The 7185-nt window shown below is 45.2% G+C and overlaps 1 non-coding gene across 1 annotated transcript; it reads left to right on the top strand.

The window, feature by feature from the left end:
- Positions 1-2887: 2887 nt before the first annotated feature.
- On the top strand, positions 2888-3079 carry LOC116975682. The gene has a single exon (XR_004412695.1). It is a non-coding gene; the product is annotated as a U2 spliceosomal RNA (small nuclear RNA).
- Positions 3080-7185: the final 4106 nt, after the last annotated feature.

The raw sequence follows: 7185 nt of genomic DNA, 5'->3' as shown, positions 1-7185 counted from the left end.
AAGACAGACAGAAGGGAGGCTGCAGATGTTGTTTACCTCAATGTCCAGAAGGTCTTCTATAAGGTGCTGCAAGTCAGGATACAAGGGAAGTTGAGAGTCCATGGTATTAATGGGAAGACATGGATAGCAGGTTGGCTGGATGGCAGAAGGCAAAGTGTTGCCTTTGCCTTCTTATTTTTGAACTTATTTTCTAAATGGAGAGAGAATCCAGAAATCAAAGGTGCAAAGGGACTTGGGAGTGCTGATGCAGGACTCTCAAAAAGTTAATTTGAAAGTCAAATCGGTAGTAAGGAAGGAAAATTCAATGGTAGCATTTATATCAGGAGGATTATTAAACAACACAGAGATGTAATTCTAAGGCTCTATAAGGCGCTGGTCAGGCTGCATTTGGAGTACGGTGAGCAAATTTGGGCCCCATATTTGTGGAGGGATGTTCTGGCTCAGGAGAGGGTCCAGAGGAAGTTGTGATGAGCGTTTAACGGCACTGGGCCTGTATTTGTTGGCGTTTAGAGAGTTGAGGGGGAACTCATTGAAACTTACAGAATAATGAAAGTCAAAATAGAGTGGATGTGGAGAGGATGTTTCCACAGGCGGGAGAGTCTAGGACCAGAGGTCATAGCCTCAGAATTAAAGGGCCCTCTTTTAGAAAGGATGTGGGGAGGAATTTCTTTAGTCAGAGGGTAATTAATTTGTGGAGCTCATTGGCACAGAGGGCTTTGGAGGCCAAGCCAGTGGATATTTTTAAGGCGGAGATAGACAAATTCTTGATTTTACTTCGGAGTCACGTGAGTGACTACGTGAAGAACCCGCTCAGTGCGCAGGCGCGGCATTATGCCAGCAGTGCAACAGCGGCAGCGGGAGTCAGGCTCTCCCGCAACAGAGAAACGGACCGTCAGGTGAGTATCCTGAGGTCGGGTTTCTTTTACAGGGGAGCCCCTTTTTCTGCTTGTGTTTTACAGGCAGAGAAAAAGGCTCTGGAACAAAACTGTCCCCCGTTCAAGGAGGAACGTATTCCCGTCGGGGGGAAGGGGGGCAGCAACAGGCGGTAGGGCCGACCCGGTGTTCCTCTATTCCCCGACACCGTGCCGAGCCCAGCCCGATAGCGGGCTGGATGTATAGCCACCCGAAGAGGCATCCGGCAGGTGTTCCCGATTTGGGACGGGACGTCTCTCCACCCGCACGGGGGGAGAGAGAGCCGCCTGAGCCGCTGGAGCGGCTCTCAGGGCAGGTGCCTGCGAGACGCGCTGCTTGAGGGGCGCTCTCGCTACTACAAGGCACAAAAGCTCCAGAAGAAGGCGGTAGAAACATTTAACCGGGCGTTCCGCTATCCCCACACCGCGCCGAAGCCAGTCCCGCTAGTGCCTGAGCTGCGGGCTGGATGTTCAGCCATCCGAAGAGGCATCCGGCCGGTGGCTTCCGACTTGTCGGAGGGGACGTCTCTCCACCCGCAGGGAGAGAGACAGCCGCCTGAGCCGCTGGAGCGGCTCCTGGAGCAGGAGCTCCTGCGAGACACGCTACGTGAGGGGCAGTCTCGCTGGAGGGTTCAGGCATACCCTCCACAGTGCCTAGGCACTGCCCATCGCTTCCTCCTTAGTGTGGTTAGCTTTGGGGTGACCAGTGGCTGGGCTGGTCATGAAGAGGGGTCACTGGCTGAACAATATCGGGAGTATGCTTGAGGTACAGGATCAGGAAGAGCTGCTGGGTGTGGCCGCTATGTGGCTCCACCACTAGCGAGATGGCTTTTCAGTCTCAACCTGTCTTTTCCAAAAAACCTCTCCAAGACAGGTAGCCATGAGGCGTTGGTTTTATCACGCCTCCCCTAAATTGCATTTACTCAAAGTGCCCGCCATTATTGGGGGATACATTGAGCAGCGCATTTAACCTAAATATTTTAAAAATGCATTTGGTACCCTGACGTCGGCTATCATGTCCACCTGCTCATTCCAGAAGGGCAGGGTAGTATGGCAAAACACCTGACCCTACTGTTCAACGGTATACCTCATAACTTCTGAAATGAACTCACAAACCTGCCCTCAATCTATGAAATTAACAGGACTATGAGAACGCCGACCTCATAAGCACAGATCCTGCTACCTGGCACTTACCAAACCAGTCCTAAAAAACTGGACGAAGTGTTCAAACTATTCGGCACAAGAGGGCAGAGTCTGGAATGAGCACCACACTAAACCAGACAGCAGTACCTCTACGTGTCCACCAGGGGCGTCTACCTCATGGTACTGGTGAAAGCTCGGGGCCTGCATGCCAAACCTGTAGCATTTTAGGCCACGGCCCTGAGCAGGCCCCAGGGGAAAATGTGCCACCCCCCAACAAACATCGTCCCTACAAGAACAAGGAACCAGAAACCGAAGAAAACAACAATGAAGACAGATAAGTATGGTTCCTACCATCACATAAAGGTTAAGGGTTGTACTAACAAGGGGTGGATGAATCACGCCTGGTTAGGAAGCTATCACTCTTGGTAGTTATATACCAAAAAATAAATACAAGGGGAATAGAATTAATATCTTGCCACCAATTCAGCAAGCACCCCAAGTGGTCTACCCTCCCACGATGGTGAATGTCGCACCATCGTTGATAAACCACTTGAGTATTTCACCAGGTATACCCATTCATGGGATTTGTAACTACTACCATGGATCCAAGGATACTTTATGGTAGACATCGACCTTGAAGATGCACACTATTCAGTACCTTCTCATATAAGTTTCGGATATACCGCAATTACCTGGATGGAGTAACCATGATGAGCGTTGCGGCATTTAAGTCAAAGTTATCCAGAATCAACTAGCCCTGACACTTAGAAACATTCCGTCATGGCATGTCTATATATTAACGACAAACTATCCTTGGATACAGCTTTAGCTGCATCGCTTCTCGGCCTTTTGGCTAAGATCAAGTGTAGTATCTGTTCTTATCAGTTTAGTAATCTGATACGTCCCTTATCTAGGGACCATATATTAAATTGAATTTTGGAACAGGGAGATGGAATAGGGGCTTGCTCCGTCCACTCCACGCATCGACCCAGTATTGCAGTGCCTCTGGGAACGGTGCACAAAATATATATCCAGATATTTACGTTGACCATCCACAACGTTGTTATCTGGTATTCATTAAGACTATCAGTCATGGTGCATTAACCACCAATCAACTACGTGGCAAAGTAATTGGGATATAGCAGCATTACCAGCTACTGAACTTTGTACCTTTCCTATGAGCTGAGATACTAGTGTTCAAAACTATCTCCATACCTGTAATATGGGGGCAAATGGATTAATCTGTAGTGTTATCATGGAATTTATCGGCAGGAAGGATTATGGTTGTACACTTCCACCTGTTTTGAGTAACATCTTATGTGTCCTGATGTGTTACTGAGCTTGTAATACTTAATGCCAATATGAATTGACTTAAACATGTTATATATTAACTTACTTAATTCTAGTGAAGCATTTGCTCAGTAATCCACCAAATTTGCATGTTCGTTTATAAGATAACAACATCAGTGGTGGCATATACCAAACCACTTGGGCGGAGAACATCGATATTAGGGGACAATTTATTAACAATTGGAAACCGTATGTCGTCAAACATGTTTGACCATCAGTAACTCACCTATCAGGTGAGCTAAATACTGTAAACATACATTTAAACCAAAAATATTTGCTGAAATCACTAAGCAATATGGACACCAGATATCGATTCCTTATATCCAATTAAATCACCACGTACTAACTTACGTCACATGAAATCAATCTCAAGGCAGCGGCAATGGAGACATTCCCGCGTATTGAGGGGTGGGGGGAACCTAATCTCTATGTTTTCCTTTCCTTCTACCTCTTCAATAGGTACTACGGCTTCATCAGTCGGGTACTACGCAAATTACAGTGGACCAAGTCCACAAGCATGGTTCCCAGTGATCCTCGACATGGTCATTAAAAGAATTGCAGAATTGGGAAGACCATTGCTGTGCTTGGATCAGGAGCACTATCAACCTGATGACAGCATTCCGTCGCATATCCTAGGGAACATACCTGAGGAGCATCAAGAAATGGCACACTGTTTCCAAAACAGGAATTACACATTCAACTATAACAAAAAAAAAAAAAAAACTGTACTGGAGCTCCTGGCAGGTCTTCACCACAATGAAGGACATGTTCTGTTAGCCTACTCAACTTGGGTACCGCTCACTGGTGATCAGATACAGGAGAGGTATATCAATCCATTCCCCAGAAATAGGTACACCCAAATTGGGATGTCAGTGAAATCCTGACATACCTTAGGGGATGATCACCAGCCAGGCCACTCACCCTGGAACAGCCTACCCTGAAGATGGACATGCTGGTGGCCTTACATCAACACAAAGAGCCAGCTCTCCCATCTACTGCGATGGGACAACATGGTTATAACACCAGATAGTGTCACATGCCCATTCAAGGGTTGGCCAAACAGAACAGACCAGGAACATCAGGTCCAGTCATGAAATTCCGGGCATACCCACCTGAACCACGTTTTATGTGTCATGACCCACTTAGAGATCGACACAATAAGGAATACCGAGGGAGAGGAAAAAGCCTTATGGGTCAGCCACAGGAAACCTCATGGTCGGGTGACGAGCTAAACTATCTCTAGTGGCTCAAGCAGGTACTGGGAGTTGCTGGAGTAAATACTAACGTGTATAAAATCTTATTCCACCAGAACAGCTTCCACGTCAGTAACTAAGAGGATGGACGAGCCTATGGACCACATCCTGGCTACTGCAGGGTGGTCTAGGGAGTATACGTTCCAAACTTTTATAACAAACCACTGACAGAACCTGTATCGTTTGCAGAAAAAGAATCTGCAAAAAATATATAATTTAAGCCCGGGGGAGCAATTGGTCTTGTTGTTGTTAATAACACCATTATTGTTTTTACAAACAGATTCATGGTTGATTACGATAACATACTTCCTCCCTCGAATGACTTCGGCAGCGAGTGAAGTATGAACTGTTACACGGTTTGAAATCACAGAGCTTTGAAGTCTTCACGTAGTCACTCACGTGACTCCGAAGTAAAATAGTAAGATTAAACGAGAACTTACCAGTTTGAAGTTTGATCTGTATTTTATGAGGAGTTACGATGAGGGATTACGTGCCCTCCGCTCCCACCCTCATTATATGGATCAAACTAATAAATTGATGTCTCCTTATCTTTACTATGTTTACTTCAAATAACTGTGTCTATCTGTGATTCCACACCGCTGCTTGGAAGTATGCCGCGCCTGCGCACTGAGCGGGTTCTTCACGTAATCCCTCATCGTAACTCCTCATAAAATACAGATCAAACTTCAAACTGGTAAGTTCTCGTTTAATCTTACTATTAGAACTGGTGTCATGGGGAGAAGACAGGAAAATAGGATTAGGAGGCAGAGATCAGCCATGATTGAATGGGGGAGTAGGCTCGATGAGCCGCATGGCCCAAATCTATGATAACTTATGAACTTGGGAATTTTGCAGATTCACCACCTTCTGACTAAAGATATTCCTTCTGATCTCCTTTCTAAAGGTACGTCCTTTTATTCTGAGGCTACAGTATGGCCTTGTTTTAGAAAACGATCCTGAATCATATTAACAATCTGAGCTTCTTCTGTATTTTTTCCACTTCGAAGAATGAGGAGAACAATTCAGCAAATCTACAATGATAAACAAAACCTGAATAATAAATTTAATCACCACAGATCCATAAAGAGTCAATGATGCACATGCAGGTATTTAGCTCTTAAAATAATTTATTTCACAGGGGGAATAAACAAAACTGATTAAAACTGTGCATGAAACCTATTGTCCATTTGAATTAAAAATGGCTGACTGCAAACAGATAGCCCATGTACCCCTGGTGAACCCAAGTCTGACAACAGCAGGGTTGCCAACTTTCTCACTCCCAAATAAGGGACAAAAGGTTAAAATAGGGGACAAATTCCCGACGGCAATTCATTGACCGACTCGGCCGTGGCTGGGTGAATGATGAGTTGGCCCTGGTGCTGGACTGCACACAAAGCCCAGCCGGCGGGCTGCACGATGTCGCGCGCAAAGTCCGGCGCCCCATCCAACTCATGAACTGATGATCGGTTTTCTCCAAGAACTTCGATGTGGACTTCAGTGGGTCGAGGGGCCTGTTTCCGTCCTGTACCTCTAAAACCCAAAAAACCAAGAACTAAATTCTGAGGCTATGACCTCCAGTCGTAGTCTGTCCCACCAGCGGAAACATCCTTTCCACATCCACTCTATCTATGCCTTTCATTGTTCTGTATGCCTCCCATAGCAACGGGACAAATGTCATCAGGCCCTATAGATCTGTCTACCTTTATTCCCACTCAGCTCACTAATACGTCATCCTTTTTAATTTTAGCATGGTCTAGATAATCCTTTACCGCTCTCGTTAAAATCTTGAAATATCATCCTTGTTTTCAAATTTATTTGTGACATGTGCTATTTCTGAATCTTCCTCCTTTCCGTATCTAGAATGGTACTGTATAAAGAAAACTAACTCAATTGGCAAAGGCAGTATTTATTATCTGTATTTTACAAATCCATTAACTTAATCCTTAAACGAATAGTGAAAGGCTTGGATAGAGTGGATGTGGATAGGATGTTTCCACTAGTGGGAGAGTCTAGGACCAGAGACCATAGCCTCAGAATTAAAGGACGTTTGCTTTAGCAAGGAGATGAGGGGGAATTTCTTTGGTCAGAGGGCAGTGAATCTGTGGAATTCATTGCCACAGAAAGCTGTGGAGGCCTTATCTATTTTTGCCTTGAGAAAGATAAGATTATAAGGTTATAAGGAATAGGAATAGAATTAGGTCATTTGGCCCATCAAGTCTACTCCACCATTCAATCATATCTGATCTATCTCTCCTTCCTAACCCCATTCTCCTGCCTTTTCCCGATAACCTCTGACATCCGTACTAATCAAGAATCTGTCTATCTCTTCCTTAAAAATATCCACTGACGGACTCTACAGCCTTCTGAGGAAAAGAATACCACAGATTCACCACCCTCTGACTAAATAAATTTCTCCTCATCTCCATCCTAAAAGAACTCCCTTTAAATCTGAGACAATTACCTCTAGTTCTAGACTCTCCCACTAGATAGATTCTTGATTAGTACAAGTTTCAGAGGTTGTGGGGAAA

This window comes from Amblyraja radiata, chromosome 7 (genome assembly GCF_010909765.2).
Source record: "Amblyraja radiata isolate CabotCenter1 chromosome 7, sAmbRad1.1.pri, whole genome shotgun sequence".
Classification (NCBI taxonomy): Eukaryota; Metazoa; Chordata; class Chondrichthyes; order Rajiformes; family Rajidae; genus Amblyraja; species Amblyraja radiata.
This window is presented reverse-complemented; position numbering and strand designations above follow the sequence as displayed.